We start from the raw sequence: 19,700 nt of genomic DNA on the forward strand, positions 1-19,700 counted from the left end.
TCAGGTATTTTTGTTATTAAAATAACTTATCTACTTCTGCATCATGGGTATTAGATACTAGATGCGGTTCTCACATTTGTACAAATGTGCAGGGGCTGAAAAGGAGTAGAGAATTGGCAAAAGGTGAAGTTGACCTACGAGTTGGCAATGGAGTAAAGGTTGCTACTTTAGCCGTAGGATCTTATGTATTGACTTTACCTAGTGGTTTTATAATTCAGTTAGAGAACTGTTATTATGTACCTGCAATTAGCAGAAATATTATTTCCATTTCTTGTCTGGACAAGTTTGGTTTTTCATTTATAATAAAGAACAATTGTTGCTCAATTTATTTGAATGATATATTATATGCTACTGCACAAATGAGCAATGGACTATATGTCCTTGATCTCGAAATGCCTATTAATAACATTAATACTAAAAGGGTGAAACCTAACGAGTTAAAACCAACTAGGTAAGAATATTAAAACTCTTCGACCAGATCGAGGTGGTGAGTATTCAAGCCTAGAGTTTGATGACCATCTGAAAGAGTGTGGGATCATATCCCAACTTACTCCTCCTGGAACACCCCAATGGAATGGTGTATCTGAGAGAAGAAATCGAACCCTGTTAGACATGGTCCGATCCATGATGAGTCACGCCGATCTTCCAAACTCCTTTTGGGGACATGCACTATTGACAACAGCTTACACACTTAACCGTGTTCCATCCAAAAAGGTTGAGAAGACACCATATGAGATATGGAGTGGTAAGAAACCACATATGTCCTACATAAAGATTTGGGGTTGCGAGGTTTATGTGAAACGACAAATTTCAACTAAGCTTGAGCCCAAATCTGACAAATGCTTATTTGTGGGGTATCCTAAAGAAACAAGAGGGTATTACTTCTACAATCCTTCTGAGGGCAAAATGTTTGTCGCTCTAACTGGAGTTTTCCTAGAAAAGGATTTTATTTCCAAAGGAACCAGTGGGAGGAAAGTAGAGCTTGAAGAAATTCAAGAATCACAAAGCATTGATACACTTATGGAGGAATTAGAGCAGGAAACACAAGTAGTTGTGGAAGAGTAACCTGCTCAAGTAGAACAAGACCAGCGTAGGTCAGGCAGGATACGTCACCTACCTGAGATATATGGATATCTGATCAAGGTGATGTATTACTCATGGAATCTTCGTTTTGATGAAATAGTAAAACAATATGGATTCATCAAGAACGAAGATGAGCCTTGTGTCTACAAGAAGGTTAGTGGGAGCATGATCGTATTCCTAGTATTATATGTAGATGACATATTACTTATTGGAAACGATATCCCTACCCTGCAACAAGTAAAGTCTTGGGTGGGGAAATGCTTTTCTACGAAGGACCTAGGTGAAGCAGCCTATATATTAGGAATCAGAATTTATAGAGATAGATCATAAAATGCTTGGTCTAAGTCAGAGTACATAGACAAGGTGCTGAGACGCTTTAATATGAATGATTCCAATGGTTATGTGTTTTGCTGAAATGGTGGCGCTGTGAGCTTGAAAAGTTCAAAGCAAGATACAGTTGCTGATTCTACAACCGAGGCCGATACTTTTTGGTACTTGTATCGAATTATTTATTAATTATAAAAGGCACTTTCTTTATTATGGTTGATTAATAAAGTCCCTGGAATAGATAGTCCGTTTAATGTATTAAGTGTGACTTAATCATGAGAACACATTAAACATAAGGACACTATTCTTAAAGTATCCGTAGTCGAGCTTTAGTGTGAAGTGGGATAACATTAAAGCATTAAGACTATTATGTTTGTAGACTGATGATCACATCTCATGGATCATGGATAAAGAGTTATCAAGTCTTAAACATAGGTATGAATATTAGGAGTAATATTTATACCGGATTGACCCGTTATGAGAATACTATATAGAAAGTTATGCAAAGTGTCATAAGTTATTCTCATGGTGATAATAGTGTATTCCACTCTTCGACCTGAAACCACTATGGATCCTAGATGTAGAGTCGAGTGCTTTATTGCTGATCCAACGTTGTCCGTAACTGGATAACCATAAAGACAGTTGATGGGTACTCCACGAAGCATGCTGAGGGACATGAGTGACCTAGATGGAATTTGCCCATCCTGCATAACAGGATAAATGTCTATGGGCCCAATATTGAACTGGACAAGGATGACACGGTCTATGCCTTGTGTTCAATATAGACATAAGGGCAAAAGGGTAATTATACACATAAGTATTATCACAGAAGGTTTTGTCAGATCACATGATATTTTCGTGTCTTGGGTAGCAGTGATGTGTTGCTAGATACCGCTCACTGTTTATTATGTTAAACGCATATGCTTGAATATTCATGATAATTGAGATGTGTTATTTTAAATGACCAGGTGTATTGTTGGTTTTTGAAAGCTTTTAGTTTTTGGAAACGTCGATGTGACGCCCTTTTGTTTATATGCGTGCTTATTTACTCTGATTATATGTTAAATATTTTGGGGTAGAAAAAGGGGTGTTACATTAGTGGTATCAGAGCATGGTCGACCAGTTGGTCAATAGTCGTTAGGGTTTTCAATCCCGTTGTATTTGATTTGTGTATCTGACACGATCGATACTGTTTGTCTGATACATTAGTAGTATCAGAGCAAGTCGGTCCGTCCGGCCAGGTTGTTTAATTAGGTTTGTTCCCTAGTATGCGACATGTGTGTGAGAACACTGTCGGTGCTTGTTTTATTTTCCATTGGCAGGTTGGGAACTCGAGGATAAGATGAGGGAATCATATCCAGAGTTGTTCGTTTGAGGAATTTTCGAGGACGAAAATCTTTTAAGTGGGGGAGAGTTGTAACAGCCCAATTTTAGTAATTAGTTCGTATGTTATTATTATTATATTATATTTAATTATTTGGAGTGTTAAGTAATTAATCGGTTGTTAGATAGTATAATGATCGAGTATATTAATTAATTTGGTGTGTTAATTAATTATTTAGTTGATATAATTAAATAATCGAATTAATTAACTTGGTGTGCATAGTGAGTGGTTTAATTTATTTAAATTTAAATAAGAGATATTTAAATATTAGGTATTATTGGGCCTAGTAATTAAATTAGATGGATGTCATGATTTAAGCCCAACTAGAATACTAATATAAATAGTAAGAGGTGAGGAGAGTGAGAATTAGAATTCATTTGATCATTGAAGGCAATAGAGAAAGAGGAGAGGAAAAGTAAAGAGAAGAGCTAGGGTTTCCATCAAATTGAAGAGGTAAGGGGGGAATCCTTATTATTATGGGTTAGTATGATTGGGTCAATGGGTAGATGTATGTTTAGGTCAAAATCCCTAATTTGCATGATTTTAGGATTGTTATGTTTTGATGATTATGCTTGATTGTGGTGATTGATTGTGTTAAAACTGCAAATTAACGTTATATATTTGGAGTATTATGTGAGTTATAATTTTCTAAACGTTTGGCTTTTTAAGGAATTGAAATCGGAGGTCCGGAAGTCCTCCAACGGTGAAAACCGCGGGAAATTCTGCACGCTGTCTGTCACACTCGCGGCTTGTTTTTATGTTTTATTGTCGAAATCGTTTTTGTCATAACTTCTGATCCGTAAGTCCAAATCGAGTGCAGTTCGAAGCGTTGGATAGCTGAAACAGAGGGCTACAACTTTGTTTCAGGAATAAAATAATTTTGGAGATTATTTCATGGATGTTCGGGGGGTTGAAGAAGATGAAAATTATGTTGGAAAATTTAATGAACAACAACTTTTAGTAATGCCTTCGTGCACGGTTTTGATCATAACTTTTAACTCGTAAGTCCGATTTTGGGGGCGTTTGAAGCGTTAGAAAGCTAATGCTCATACCTAAAACATGGTATTGATTGTTAATATGTTTTAATAATATTCATATGCCTACTGTATTGATAAATATATTGGGTTATACGTTTGGTTGATGAATCGTTGCATTGTTGTAATATGATTGCGTAATAATTATGTTGTTATGTCGATGATGTTAAGATGTTAATGAGTTGTTGTTATTTTTTGATATTATTCATGTGGTAACATGAATTGGTTATTGCATGATGAATGGTGTGATGCATAATTATGAATGATATATATTGTTATGGATGTGTATATGTACCATTGGTGGATTATGAATGATATATTGTTATGAATGTGTATATGTAATTGTGGATGATATGTTGTTATGAATGTGTATATGTACCATTGATGGATAATTCATAGAGTTGAGTTATGGTGATATGTGGAATGTTAAGATGGTAGAGATGATCTTAATTGCATATGTGTTGGTATGTGTGCATTCATTCATAGCATGGTCGACTTCATTGTGGAAGTGGTGAAACTGTGGATTCACATGAGCACTCATTGATCCTTAATTGGAAATAGGTGAGGTAGATGTAGCACTCATTGATCCTTAATTGGAAATAGGTGAGGTAGATGTAGCACTCATTGATCCTAATTGGAAATAGGTGAGGTAGATGTAGCACTCGTTGATCTTGAATTGGAAATAAGCGAGGTAGATGAGCACTCGTTGATCCTTAATGGAAATAGGCGAGGTAGTAAATGGTACCACATGCATGGAGTCACATGTCTTGCATTGAGTCACATTAGAGTCATGTGATAGTTGAATGTTTGCATGGTTGTGATTGTGATGTGTGTATGAGATGTGGTAATTGAATTTGGTGATGTTTGGATACTTAACTTGGTGAAATATGTGATTATGTGATAATTGTGATTATGTGTATATTTGAGAATATTGCATTGAATTTTAGTATTAACTTCTTGAGTGTTAATGTATGTTCGAAACATGTGAAATAAATGTTGGTTAATATTATTGACATGATTATACAAGGTGTGATGAATTCCTTTAATTGTTGATTTAATCATTGTGCCTTATTATGCTATTTCATAATGATTTGAATTCTCACCCTTTCAGTTTGAATGTTACCTTTACATGGGTATCGTGCAGATACTCAGGAGTAGTATCACGGAAGTAAGAGGACGGTAGCTCGCTCGAGATTAGCTGGAGAATTTCCGTATTTTAGTTTGACGATTAGGTAATGAGTCAATGCTCTGGTCATGTAACACTGGGTAGATTGGTAGTATCGAACTCATATCTCATTGGAGATGCAGTATGTTATTACTTGAGTTACGTTATCTTGAGATGATTGTTGAGAGATGATCATGGTATGGGACATGGATCAGTTTATGAAATACATGAGTATTCTTTATTTTCCGCTGCAAACGCATATGCTTGAATATTCATGATAATTGAGATGTGTTATTTTAAATGACCAGGTGTATTGTTGGTTTTTGAAAGCTTTTAGTTTTTGAAAACGTCGATGTGACGCCCTTTTGTTTATATGCGTGCTTATTTACTCTGATTATATGTTAAATATTTTGGGGTAGGAAAAGGGGTGTTACATTATGGACATCTTTCCATAGAGTGGGCCAAAAGAGGCCTGATTGCAGGATCTTAGTACAGGTCTTTGAGGTACTTGCATGCCCTCCATAGGGAGCGGAATGACAATGAGAGATTATATCATCTATTTCATCCTCAGGAACACATCGACGAAAAATACCGTCGGTACCTCTTTTGAAAAGTAGAGGTTCATCCCAGTAGTAATGTTTTAGATCGTGAAAGAATTTCTTCTTCTGTTGGTAGGATAAGTCCGGTGGAAGTACTCCGACAGCTAGGAAGTTGACAAAATCAACATACCATGGCAGAGTTGCATTCGCATGTATTTCTTCCACGGATTCTTCTATTTCTGTATCGTTTAATGTTAGTTCAGACATATCGCTTTCCATTTGGGCTATGAGTCGTTCGTAAGGGAAATCATCATTAATTGGAATTTGTTCAGGTTTATTCCCTTCGATTCGTGATAAGTGGTCTGCTATTACGTTTTCAATACCTTTCTTATCTTTTATCTCTAAGTCAAATTCTTGTAAGAGCATGATCCATCTTAAAAGTCTTGGTTTGACATCCTTCTTACTTAACATATATCTAATAGCGGCGTGGTTGGTATAGATGATAATTTTCGCCCCTACTAGGTAGGAACGAAATTTGTCCAAAGCGAACATGACGGCTAGAAGTTCTTTTTCAGTGGTGGCGTAGTTCATTTGGGTTGGATCTAGTGTTCTACTTGCATAGTAAATAGCATGAAACTTCTTATCCTTTATTTGTCCTAGTACTGCGCCTACTGCGTAATCACTCGCATCACACATGATTTCAAAAGGTAGTCTCCAGTTAGATGGTTGCATTATGGGTGCGGTGATTAAGGATATTTTTAGTTGGTCGAACGTTGTTAAGCATTTTTCATCAAATATGAAATCAACGTCTTTCATTAGTAAACCTGTATGTGGCTTGGTAATTTTCGAGAAATCTTTAATGAAACGTCGGTAGAAACCGACGTGTCCTAGAAAGCTTCGTATTTCTCGTACGGTTTTCAGAGGTTGAAGGTTCTCTATGATTTCGATCTTAGCTTTGTCTACTTCAATTCCTCTGTCAGATACCACGTGACCTAACAGGATTCCTTGTTGAACCATTGAATGGCATTTCTCCCAGTTTAAAATAAGGTTTACTTTTACGCATCTTTCGAGTACCATTTCAAGGTTTGATAGACATCCTTCAAAACTCTGCCCACAAACAGAGAAATCGTCCATAAAGACTTCCATGATGTCGTCTATAAAATTGGTGAAGATTTCCATCATGCATCTTTGAAATGTTGCGGGAGCGTTACATAATCCAAATGGCATTCGTCGATAGGCGAATGTACCATAAGGGCATATGAAGGTAGTCTTTTCTTGGTCGTCAGGATGGATTGGGATTTGAAAGAATCTTGAATAACCGTCTAGATAGCAGAAGTGAGAATGCTTAGCCAATCGTTCAAGCATTTGATCAATGAAAGGTAGAGGGAATGATCTTTCCGAGTGGCTTTGTTTAGTTTTCTATAGTCAATGCACATTCTACTTCCGGTCACAACTCTTTGTGCTATGGACTCGCCCTTCTCGTTCTTAACAACTGTAACACCCCCTTTCCTAGGTACTACGTGAACGGGGCTAACCCATTGACTATCAGAGATCGGGTATATGATTCCAGCATCTAGAAGTTACTTTACTTCATCCTTGACTATCGTACTTATGATTGGGTTGATCCTTCTCTGGTGTTCTCTAGAGGTTTTACAATCTTCCTCCAGCATAATGCGATGCATACAGATAGAAGGAATTATTTCTTTTAGATCGGCGATGTTATATCCTAACGCGGTTGGATATTTTCTTAGGACATCTAGTAACTTTTCAGTTTCCATCTGTCCCAAGTCAGCGTTGACAATTACTGGTCTTTTTAGTTTAGTGTCTAGGAGTTCGTATCTTAGGTTCTTTGGTAGTGCTTTTAATTCCAAGTCAGGTTTCTTTGGGCATGGCATGTGGTTGGGTGTAAGTGCTAAGCATTCTCTTAGACTTTCGTTTTGGTATCTTTCATGCCAATTATCGTCTTCAAAGATTGGAGGGATTTGGAATTTCATTATATCAGAATATGTGGTTTCTTTCATCTCCATCTCTCTCACGCACTCGTCTATGACATCGAGTAGATAACAGGTATCGTCTATAGTTGGCGCTTGTAAGAATTGTGTTAAGATGAACTCAACCTTTTCCTCTCCAACTTCGAATATCAACTTACCTCTCTTTACGTCTATTATGGCTTCGGCGGCAGCCAAGAATGGCCTTCCTAGTATAATAGGTGTATTGGCATCTTCTTTGATGTCCATGATTATGAAGTCTGTAGGAATGTAAAATTGTCCTACGCGTACTGGGACATTCTCTAGTATACCGACAGGATATTTGATTGAGCGGTCAGCTAATTGAACAGACATCTTAGTCGGTCTTAATTCTTCCATACTGAGCCTTTTACAAATGGTTAAGGGAATTACACTAATGTTGGCTCCTAGATCACATAGAGGTTTGTCTATGACGAATTTTCCAATGACACAGGGTATGGAAAAACTACCTGGGTCTTTTAGTTTGGGAGGCATGTTATTTTGGATTATGGTGCTACACTCAGCAGTAAGTGTAATTGCTTCTTCATCCTCAATCTTTTTCTTATAGGATAGGATTTCCTTAAGAAATTTGGCATAGGAGGGCATTTGTGTGATGGTTTCTATAAAGGGTATCATAATGTTTAGTTGCTTCAGAAGTTCAACAAATTTCCTAAATTGACTCGCAGTTTTAGAACTTTTGAGTCTTTGAGGATACGGAATGGGTGGTTTATAAGGAGGTGGAGGCACATAAGGTTTTTCTTTCTCTTCGGCCTCTTGGGTATTATCTTATGTTTCCTTTTGTTCACTCACCTGCTCAGTTGAGGTTTTATCTTATTTTTGGTACATGGCAGGGTTTTGGAGTCTTGGATCTACGGGTCCGTCTATTTTTTTTCCACTCCTCAGTACAACGACATTTGCATGTCCTTTTGGATTCGATTGTGGCTGTCCAGGAAATGTTCCAGCTGGAGCGGCTGTAGATGCTTGATGTTGAGCCACTTGTGAAATCTGTGTTTCAAGCATTTTATTGTAGGTGGATAAGGCGTCTACTTTGTTCGCTAGTTGTTTGAGTTGCTCACTAGTATGTATGTTTTGGTTTAAGAAGTCTTTGTTTGTCTGAGCTTGGGTAGCTATGAAGCTTTCCATCATTAATTCAAGATTTGACTTCCTAGGCATGTTAGGAGCATTATTAAATGGCTTTATATATCCAGGCGGAACAGCTGGTGCTTGGCCAGGTGCATACAGGGCATTGTTATTCTTATATGAGAAATTAGGATGGTTTTTCCAACCTGGGTTTTAGGTATTCGAATAGGGATTTCCTTGTGTGTAATTCACTTGATCGGTTGGGACTCCTGCTAATATTTGACATTTTTGTGCAATGTGTCCAGGGATTCCACATAACTCACAGTTTGGAGTTCCAGCAGCCACAATGGCTGCAGGTGGTATGGTCAAGTTATCTAATTTTTGAACAAGGGCATCTACCTTTGCATGAACATGGTCAAGGCTACTGATTTCGTACATTCCACCCTTAGTGTGGGACTTTTCCACTGGAGTTCGTTCACCTCCCCATTAGCAATGGTTTTGAGCCATGTTTTCAATAAGTTGATAGGCTTCGTTTATGGCTTATCCATAAGTGCACCGCCCGCGGCAACGTCTACTGTAAGTCTTGTGTTATACAGAAGCCCATTGTAAAATGTGTGAATGATCACCCAGTCTTCGAGACCGTGATGTGGACATATCCTCATCATGTCCTTGTATCTCTCCCACACTTCGTAGAGAGATTCCATATCTTTTTGCCTGAATCCGTTGATTTGAGCTCTCAGCATAGTAGTTTTGCTATGTGGAAAATATCGGGATAAGAAGACATTATTCAGTTCTTCCCATGTTGTAACGGAGTTGGAGGGCAAGGATTGCAACCAAGCCCAAGCTCTGTCCCTTAGTGACAAAGGAAAGAGGCGCAGTCTTATCTCATTTTGAGATACACCATTCGCCTTTACAGTATCTGCGTACTGCACAAACTTGGTCAGGTGTTCATTAGGATCGTCCGTAGGATTTCCAGCAAATTGATGTTGTTGGACGGCTGATAATAGTGAGGGTTTCAGCTAAAAATCGTTTTGATTGATAGCGGGGGCAGCAATGCTGTTGTGAGGTTCTTGTTGAGACGGGGTAACGCAGAATTTAAGAGGACGATTCTGTGGTCCTTCTTCAGCCATGTTTGGTTTTTCTTCTGGTTTAGGAGGAGAGAAGATATCAGGAATATCGTACTTTTGTTGATATTCTTGTATTCGGCGTCTTACGTATAAGAAACGCTCTAATTTCGGGACTGGTGGTGCTAAGTTATCGCCTTGTGAGCGAGTACTTGGCATACAATCAGGGAAAGAAGGGAGAGTAAATTAGTTTTTATTTTTACCTTAGTCTATACCGTGCAACGAAAGAATCGCACTATTCGACTAAAACAGGTCCCCGGCAACGGCGCCAAAAACTTGATGCTTGTCGTCACTATATATAAAATATAGTCTATCGGGTAGTTGACTGCAAGTGCACAGTCCAGTCGCTTTAGTTTTAAAAGATATCGATCCCACAGGGACCTATGGTCAAACTAGTGTTACTAACGTCACTATGTTTAGATAAGGGAATGATTAGTAGAAGTTCGGGGGCAAAATAGTAAATCTAAGGGAAATGTAGTTTTAAAAAATAATTTATGGAAGGAATCAGTATGCAACGCATTAATTGTCGGGGATTCGATAAGTCACCGGTGAATAGTTTAAATGCAAATATCTCTCAGTAGAAAATATTTATTTAAAAAGCTTTATCTCACACTCTCGTGATTGTTGATTCGGCCTATAGCTTTAAGTCATAATGTACGCTCTCGCTGTCCCATTTGAAGTTAAAATTACTTTTTGAAAATAAATAAGTTCTAATTGCTTTTAAAGTGCTCTCGCTGTTTTTAAACTCAATGCCTAATTTTTACTATCCAGCTCGAGCCTCACGCTCTCGCGATTGTTGGTTCTTACCTTAGTTAATTTCCCACTCTCGTGGCAAAATCGTATTAAATAGCTTTTCATGCTTTTGTGATAAAGTTAATTAAATTTAGATTAAAAACTTCAGCCTAAAAGATTGTTTGAGAAAAAGAGTTTTCACCGATTATTATTAAATCCCATCTAATTAAATTGCTACATACCGATACCGGTAATTTAGACGGACATGTTAAATAAGGCAAACACAGTGCATAAACAGATCAACATTGCGACAAACATAATTATAATAATAACTGGGCAATAATAATAATAATTCAATAAAAACCTGGCAATCGAAGTAACAGAGTATAGCGAATCTCGGAATACTTGAGCAGTCCTCTACAAGTCGGTAGGCTTCTGCTTCTTCAATACAAATTTCTTACTAAAATTAAATAAAGTGTAGTAGTTCCCCATTGTAGAAAACTGCTACTATGGCTAACTGGAAAACGGAAAGGAAAAGGGAAAAAGGAAAGTTTAAAAAGAATGGCAAATGAACTAAGGCAACGGAAACAAAGTTGCTGGAAAAAAAATAACTAAAAAGCTAGAAAGCTGTAAAAATTAATTGCAGAGCGTAAGTGTAAATGTAGGCGTCCCCAATTTTTCCCTCTTTGGTCCTTTATTTAGTGCTCCTTTAGGTCTTGGTGGTTGAGATATTTAAGGAGGACTTGGTTTGAATGAGGAATCCGGGGGAGTCATGCTGTTAGAGGGAATTTAGGCACGTTTGGGTGCCTGTGATTGACTGTTTCAAAGCACAGATTCTGGCCGCGTGATGGTCGTCACAGGCTGGGTCGTGACGGTCGTCATGAATCTGTGACAGTCGTCACATCAACAAATTTTGCATTCTGGTTTTCTGCTTTTTCCTGTGCTTTCTCATCTGTTTCTTCTTCTTTTTCTTCCTTTTCTTCATTTTGCTCATTAATGCATGGAGATTTAAATACCTGCAAAAACAACTCGAATACTTGTGGAATAATAGGGATATTAATTAAAATGATATGATCTTTGAGTGTAAATCAAGGCAAATATCTGATGTGTTTTCGCATTATCAGTAAGTTTCTAAATCTAAGTCCTTTCTCCATTTTGCATTGGGTTCACACAAACAAAACAAGCACAAGACAATAGTATATACACAATAATGTGCTCAAGTGAGCAAAAGGCAAATATCATAAGCATAAACATGAGCTCAAGTGAGCAAAGGGCAAAGGCAAATGAATTAATGAGCAAGAAATTAAATTGCAAGAATTAAAAGTTAGTAGTTAGTAATTAGTGTTAGTGTGTCATAAGGCAATTTAGCGTTATGTTAAGCAATCGTAAGTGGACTAATGTAGTAGTCACACCTATCTGAGGACAGTCAATAAAACTATAGGCAAATAAACACAAGTTAGAGACCATGACTAGTAAGCCAAACACCTACAACTTGCCATGCCAAAAGAAAAGATGAATGACCTTGTATGGATTTATGTTTTTTGCTTGACCAAAAAACAACCTATCTCTAATGCAAAGCAATTCAATTGATATTTGATCAAGATGAATTTGATTTGGATCAAAGAAGGTTAAGCCTCTCATATGTCAAGGCTAACCACCAATCATTAACTCATTGGTCAAAAAGAAAAAGAAGAAGAAGAAGAAGATGGAAATGGAATGTGCATAATTGAAATTCAAATGACATAAACAAGATACATTGATCAAACATGAATAGAATCAACATCAATCAATGGTAAACAGAAGTGAGATGAAGATTAGAAGTCAAGAAACAATAAAAATATTTTTGGTATTTTTTGGAATTAAAATAATACTTGAATTAAAACAAACAAATAAAGGTCAAACTTCTAATCCAATTCAAATCAACTTGGAAAAGTCCAATTGGATCATCATAAGTCTAACATGGTTAAACAAGGTTTGACAAAAAATTTCATCATTTTTTGAAAACAGAAACTAATTTTAAACAATTAAAAATGAAGAAAAAATAACATAATTGAACTAAAATCTCAAATAAATCTCAAATCAATTAAGAAATTGATGAGAATATTTTTCATAGATTCATCATCATCCAAAGATGTTAAGAAAATATTTTTGGCATTTTTGAATATCAAAAAGTATTTTAAATGAATTAAAAATAATCAGAAAAGAAATAATTCACGAAAAATATTAAATGGAATCACAAAAATAATTAAAAATCATTTTTAGAAACTAGAATTTAAGAGAAAAATTCTGCAATTGGTCCCATATTTTTGTGATTCCAAATAAAGAAGTTGTGAATTTTTAAAAATAATTGGAATAAAAGAAAATTAAAACAGAAATTAAAAATTGGAAAAATCCACAGCGCTTGGATCAACGCTCATTAATTAACGTGGCGCATCTGATGGCTAGGAGACGTGCGCGCATGGAACACTTGAGTCAACAGCATCACACATGACATTAAATGAAATCAGCCAAACCAAGAGCCAAGATTAGATCTGAGGCAATGGATCCAAGGGCCAGGAACTCATCCACGTGGGGACAGTGGTGGAAACCACCGTCTTCTCCGGTGAACCTCACTGTTTTGGCCAGAGTTGTAGGTTTCACAACCTTCACCATAATACACGATCCATACATCATTCGAAAGCTGGGGTGATATACATCACCCATGTGCCCTTAGTTTTTGCTCAAGACTCTCATATGAGGAGAAATCTGAGATGGAAAAATAAGGTGTTCAAACTAAACTTGCTCAATTTATAAAATTAAAAGCACAAACCAATTGCCTCTCACATGAGGACTTCAGAGGTACCAACCAATACAAGAAATGCTCAAAATCCAAAGAGATTCGAATGAAAACAGTTTGAGAATCAACCTTTGAATTGCAACTTTTCAATGCTTGATCCACTCCAATTCTTTGATGCAGCTTGTTCTTGAAGTAACAAAGAAGTTAGGCTAAGGAATTGTAAGTCAAAGATCAATCAACGAAGTTGAAAATTGAACTTGAAAAAATGAGAGAAAAAATCAAAATTCCTTTGCGTGAGGGTTAGGGATTCAATTGTGCAGAAAATTCAGGCGCCTTTAGGTTAAAGTTTGAAGTGAATGAAGCCTTCTATTTATAGTCAAGGGTGATGCAATGCATGAAATATCTGTGTGTGCATGAGCTTGGGTCCTCCATGCATGGGCCTGTACAGGCGCATGGGAGGCCCAAAAGCAATGGCAATTGAGTGCTAAACATCAGCCAAATGAAATTAGACGTGCAGATTGCAATGTGTAAGCTTGTGCATGGAATTTTGATATGTTATGCATAATTGAAACCAAAACTTCACCTCTTCGAAAATGCCATTTGAAAAATTGAAACATAGGCATGTGTGTAATGGTTGGAAAGGTCTTGACATAAGGAACAAATGTTATCTTGAACAAAAATCCATTTGGAGTTGGGAAAATATTGAAAACCGGTCATGAAGTTCAATGTACAAAACATGTATACGGAATTTTTGCCAAAATGGACCAATTTCAAGCCCTTATGTTTCAAAGATGCAAGCCTCAAATGACAAAACCTTCAACATAAAAGTTGTAGATATTTTCAATACAATAAATTTGGACTTAACTTTTTCATCATTTGGATTTTGTATGAGAACGTTATGGGCACTTGAAGTTGGACTTTTTCACATTTCAATGACTTTGGTCCAAAGTGACCTATAATGTTTTGTATTATCACATGTGTTTCTTTTAGGATTATGAAATTTTGTACAACATAAATATTGAAGTAGACATCTTAAAATTTCCAATGAACTTGGTCCCATCTTAAAATCATGACAAATGAAGGAGTTAGGTCCTTGGGGAGTTGACCTAAAATTAGGGTTTCAGTCAAAATGACCTATAATGTTTTGAAATGAATGATGACCTTCTAAGTTTCTAATGAAAACTTGATGAACATGAAAGTTGTTAATATGGTTCTTAAGAACATGTTTTCTCTTGGGGTAATCATAATTTGACAAACACATCAAAAGTTAGGTCTCAGTGGATTTCAAAATAGTTAGATGAATTGACTGATCAACTTCTCAAGTCCAAAATTCAAATCTTGACGAACAAATGATTGAGGACACTCACATAAGCTCATATATGCATAAAATGATGAATGAAATAACTTCCCTTGATTGTATTTTATCATAGGTTGAGGTTGCTTCATGAGTAAGGCACAGTCAATGCACAATTGAATTAGGGTTTCCTTGGGAAACAATCCTCAAGCCCCTTTGGTTTATCTTGATCAAATTGACAAATTGAGATACTTGGGATGCATATATGATGATTGAGAGCTTTGGGAACCATTGTCATGCTTGCTTTCACTTTCATCTGGCCATATCAATGAGCATAGGGGCCTCCTAGGAGCCTTGGATCACATGACTGCTTGAGCTTCAAAACAAACAAAGTTAATGACATATTTTTGTGCTTTTGGCTAGTAAACAAAATAAGAAAAGCAATAATATGAAATTCAAGCATGCTTGGTGGTCTCAAACCAACTCACGCAAGTCCCAACCCTAGGGTAAAGGAGCCAAAATGCTATGATCCTTGAGGCAAATGCAATGTGCAATGATATGATGCCATGAGGGATCTTAGGGTCAAAATTAGGATCTTACACATACCTACGCTTTCTTTTCATCTTCTTTAAGTACTTTTCATTCAGGTGCAATAACATTAAGCCCGTTATTCGTACATACTCATAGTAAGGTGACCGGTTAGTGATTATGATCTTAAGCATGGGGCTCTGGTACATAAGTTGGTGTAAACCCTTTATTTAACCCAATTTGTAGTTGTAGGGGATTGGATTGTAATCCACCCTACCAAGTTTAGCACCAGATACCTTTGAACCAACCAACAATAGGCATATTATTGTATATATTTTTTATTTTTCTTCTGCATGTTTCACAAATGTCTTTATTTTGCTGGGTTAAATGACCGTGTGAGAGTCACCTAGCCCAGATTTTCATACAACTAGAGAATAAAGCAGGAATTTTTGTGATCATTCACTTATTTTCATCGGTCCCCTACGTAGAGCATGCTTAAGTCGGGGCTGACTGCAAGGATAAACTACTTAAGGACTTATTTGGAACAAAAATTAGGGCCACATCATATGGGGTATCGGAATCGACTCTTATAATCATGAAGCCTATGGTGTTAAGACAATATTGATTTTTAGAAAGAAAAAAAATCCCAAGTCTTTTACATCCCGTCATAAACCTGTCTTATAGCCTGAATATTCAAGATACACTGTTTTCTTTGCTCACAATTTTTTTTTGGTAAGGTTAAAGAAATGGGGGAAGTACGAATACACTACACAGATGACTCGTCAAACACATGTTATTTATTTAAAGAAAAACCAAACAACTAAAACACACAAAACATACTAAAAATATAAAGGAAAGCGATAAAAAGCGATAAAAATCTCCTCCCACACTTAAACCGAACATTGTCCTCAATGTTTCGATATGAGATAGGGTAGGAGTAACCTGAAAAAGAGAGAGACAGAGAGAGAGACAGAGAGAGAGAGAGAGAGAGAGAGAGAGAGAGAGAGAAAACCATGGGTGATCACCGGTACCGTCACCGTCATCGGCCTGGTCAGGATGCCTAGGTCGACGACGCCTGCTACGAGTACTAAGTCCTTCCTGCAGCTGCCTAGAGCGACCTAAGAGAGACCCCTGGTTGGCCTCAATAAGTGCGAAGTGACGCTCAATAGCCTGTCACTGTCGATGCTGCTCATTAGTGATCGCAAGTAAGGACTCAGTGATAGTCTGATGTGCTTGCTCACTACGTTGTTGGGAGGCTACCATAAAACTCATATTATTTGTCAATTGTTGGTTTATGGTATTCAAAAGGGAGTCACGCCTTTCCTCTTAAGCCAGGTGCTCGCGCTACATCTCCTCAGTGATGTAAAAACTGGAAGCGGTACCTGCAAAATGGTCAAAAGAAGAAGGTGCGGTGTGTGCAGGTGATGCAGTAGGAATATCATGAGCAAGTGACTGGTCGCGCCGGTCATACTCATCATCGGTCCCTTGCCCATCGTTCATAGGAACATTAGGTGGCAAAGGACTGGTAAAAGGTGGAGCATCGAGATCATACGTCCAGTTCCTTGCATGTCGAACATCTGTACACTGAGACCAAGGTAAGACAACACTGGGTATAGCTACACCATAGATTATGATGTTATAACCACCTGCTCGCCGCACCTTGCATAATTTCATATCCTTCAAAAAATTTAAGTTAATGGTGCGGTGAGGGAGTAGTTCTAAGGTGGCTAACTCAATGTTGAGATTTAACACTCTAGCAATAGAAGTAATTAAACCACCAAAAGAAATGGTTCCTCCCTTTTTAAGAATGGCGGACATATGCGCAAGCATAAAAGGAACAGGATTGATCATTCGATTAGTGAGGCAACCCTGTTAAAATAGCAACTCGCGAGCATTTACTTTATTAGAATTCTCCCGACCGAAAATAATACATGCCAAAAGATATCAAAAAATACGGATGGTCGGGTTATGAATATTGGAAGCTAAAATTCCTTCAAAGGAAGTGACAACCATATTTGATAATCTATTCCAAAAAGTAAATGCTTCGAGTGCCCATTTAGCATCTAAGGGTGTCTCACAAATGGCACCCTCTCCGTAAGGCACTCCTAACAAACTTGCTAAAGCATCGGTAGCGTACTCATATTCAATATTAAACATTCTAAAACATACGGTACCAATCGTGCTAGCAGTGCCAGGATAAACAATGTAAATTAGGGAACTCAAAAATTCCCTAGTCAACCTATCATAGGTGGGTGCTTTATTAGTAAAAATATCATGTAATCATAAAGTATCAAGCATATGAAAAACACGGTGGTATGTTCTTAAAGTATACTAACAATCTTCGTCTACATACCTGGTAGCGAGAATTTTCCGTGATTGCAATTTTTGTAAAATTTTGTTTTGACGCTCTCCGGGTTTTCCTCCGTGAAGAATGATGTTGTTTAACTACATTCCAATCATTGATGGTGAGTGAAGAGAAAAATGGGTGTTTATGGAAAGGAAGTGAAAATGGAATTTTAGTGGGTTTTTGGTGGAGAAATGGATGGGTGAAGTTTGGAAATGGTAATGGCTTGGAGTTAAAATAAGGAAGTTGGGATTTTTCATGGACTTTGGTGGAGTTGGGAGGAGGAGATAAATGAGTTTTGAGAGGTTGAAGAAGGTGAAAATGGTAAAATTAGGGATTCTGTCCCGTTAAATGTTCAGACCTCATGGCGTCTGCCATGAGGCTTATGGCGCCCGCCATGGCTTCGGAATTGGTTGGGCCGGGTTTATTCATTGCTTCTTGGACCACAACTTTTTGTATTCATTTTTGCAAGAAGGGGGGTGTACATAGGTTTCTATGGTATGCTGTTTTTTTTATTAAGCTTGGCAAAATAAAATAAAATAAAATAAAACAGTAAAGTAAAATAAAATAAAATAAAATAAAATAAAATGGACATAAAACATAATAATAATAATAATAATGCATATATATATATGTATGAATAGTTAGTAATAAGTCACGGGTCAAGAGATCCTAGGAAAGGAAAAGCAAGCATAAAGTCAAAAGGAAAAATAAAAACAAGCATAAATAATAAATAATAGGAAATACGTAAATCAAACGGCATCTATCGGTCGGTGATATCATAAATGCTCAAGGAATAATGGAGTCTCCTCGACTTCGGATCCTCGGAGCTCCACAATCTGGTGTCTAAGGTCGGAGATCTCATTGTTCAGTATATCGGCTTCAGTGGCATGTGTGGCATCGGATACTTTGACCTGCAAAGCAACTTCAGCGAGCTCCTGGAGGAGCTGGGATATCTCCATACGAAGCTTAACAAGCTCATAATGCATGCTTGGACTCTGAAGATTTGGATTATTGGTGAGGACTTTGATTCTGGTAGGTGATGGATGATGCTCTGCTTCAGGTGGGGTTCTCTGCTCATCTACTGTCTCGCATTGGCCTTCTACGGCATAGGCCCAGTTGGCCTGATTATAAACACAAGTTACCTGAGGGTCTGGTAAATTAAAGTAGTGGATAGTCTCACCCTCAATCAAGAGCATGTATTGGTTTGAGTGAAAAGAAGATCTCCTCACGAGGCCACGATCTAGACGGAAGTCAATATCCATCAAAGTATAATTGCAGTAAGATGTTAGGTGAAAAAGCCTTCTATCAAGTCTTAGGGAGGAGGCTATATGAGTCAACGTGCTTCCAACATGTATAGGGCTCACAGTGGAGCGAGCATTGAGATAGAGACTCTCGATCAGAAAAGCTCCGCAATTTACTGGGCGTGACTGAGTGGTACAGTACATGAAGAAAATCTCTTCAGCACTTACATGTGTATCAGTGTCACTTTTCCCCAGGAAGGTGTGGGCAATAATCATCTGAAAATATATGAAAGTAGGATCATGGATCTTGTTAGAGATTTGGGTGGAAGGGTCAGGGCTACCTCCACATGTAATGTCACTCCAGAACTTCTCAACGTCTCTGCTCAAGAAATAGCTCATGGGGAGCTCAGATGAGGCATCATAAGTAGTCTGAAATCCAAGCAAGTCACCGAAACGCTTGTGGTTGAAAGTGTACTCTGTCCCAAACAACTTGAAATTAATGTAGCCACCATCACTAGCGTGACCAACATAGGGCTCGTAGTTCAGCGAGCTCAAGAACTCCAAAGTGAGGTTCCTGTAAGTCATGTGCATCGCTTCAGTATATTCATCCCATTGTAATTGATTGCACAAATGCCTGATACTAGTCTCAATGCCTAATGCTTCCATGCAGCTTGAATCAGGATATCTGGTGGGAAGCATTGGACGCTGGGAAAGCATTGAGTAGCGTTGCTCATGTACTGGGTCACGAAAGATCACTAGCATAGTGTCGAAATTTTCCATCCTGAAAAGTTAGGTTAAAAACAGAGGACACCTGAAATCGCAAATATTGTAAATGTTAGTCTAAACAAATATATATATATATATATATATATATATATATATATATATATATATATATATATATATATATATATATATATATATATATATATATATATATATATATATATATATATATACATATATATATATATAACTATAACATATGAAAATATAAATTGAAATAGTAAAAGTAAAGTAAAGGAAAAGAAATCATGGGT

General features: G+C 37.3%; 1 non-coding gene and 2 pseudogenes across 1 annotated transcript; 2 read left to right on the forward strand and 1 right to left on the reverse strand.

Moving 5' to 3' along the window:
- The window catches only part of LOC127094598 (callose synthase 3-like), a 35,652-nt pseudogene extending 30,418 nt beyond the window's left edge, over positions 1 to 5,234 (forward strand).
- Positions 5,235 to 5,976: 742 nt separating this feature from the next.
- LOC127096511 (uncharacterized) overlaps positions 5,977 to 19,700 on the reverse strand; it is a 98,437-nt pseudogene continuing 84,713 nt past the window's right edge.
- On the forward strand, positions 9,255 to 9,361 carry LOC127099129 (small nucleolar RNA R71). Its single transcript, XR_007793679.1, has one exon. It is a non-coding gene; the product is annotated as a small nucleolar RNA R71 (small nucleolar RNA).

The sequence above is a fragment of the Lathyrus oleraceus genome, chromosome 6, assembly GCF_024323335.1.
Source record: "Lathyrus oleraceus cultivar Zhongwan6 chromosome 6, CAAS_Psat_ZW6_1.0, whole genome shotgun sequence".
NCBI classification, from domain to species: domain Eukaryota; kingdom Viridiplantae; phylum Streptophyta; class Magnoliopsida; order Fabales; family Fabaceae; genus Lathyrus; species Lathyrus oleraceus.